This window comes from Triticum dicoccoides, chromosome 6B, assembly GCF_002162155.2.
Source record: "Triticum dicoccoides isolate Atlit2015 ecotype Zavitan chromosome 6B, WEW_v2.0, whole genome shotgun sequence".
In the NCBI taxonomy this organism is placed as follows: domain Eukaryota; kingdom Viridiplantae; phylum Streptophyta; class Magnoliopsida; order Poales; family Poaceae; genus Triticum; species Triticum dicoccoides.
Genome location: NC_041391.1, coordinates 200595467 through 200596026, shown reverse-complemented (window position 1 = coordinate 200596026; position 560 = coordinate 200595467).

Sequence of the window (560 nt, the reverse complement as noted above, 5' to 3'; positions counted from 1 at the left end):
ACTATGGAACGTCTGAGTTGTTGCCGTTTTTTTTTTGAAACGGAGGCAAAAGCTTTGCCTCATCCATTAATTAAGATAGAAAAGAGTTTTTTACAGGACACCCACAAACACGGCATGCGGATTATTCGCGTGAAATAAAAGACCCTAGCTTTTTTGCGCCGTCGATGACCCAAAGGTTGGCCTCGGCAGAGATGGAGGAGAGCAAGATTGGCGGTGGAGCACTCTTATGCTTAAACACTCTTGCATTACGCTCGTTCCAAATCGTCCATGAGACGAGCATAGTGAGGGAGGCCTTGGCTTGGCGCTTCGGCGTACCATCAGCGCAGGTGCTTGCCCACCACTCGTCCACCGAGTCGAACAGGGGCCAAGCGGAAGTGTCAAGCCCGTGCATGAGGAATTTCTCAATGACCAAAGACTAAAGACATCGGGTGTAGCGACACTTGTAGAAGAGGTGAGGTTAGCATTCTTGCACCGTCCTGCAAAGAGGGCAGAGATCGCAATTTGGCCACCCACGCTTTGCCAATCTATCTACCGTCCAAACTCTGTCTTGAAGGGCCAAC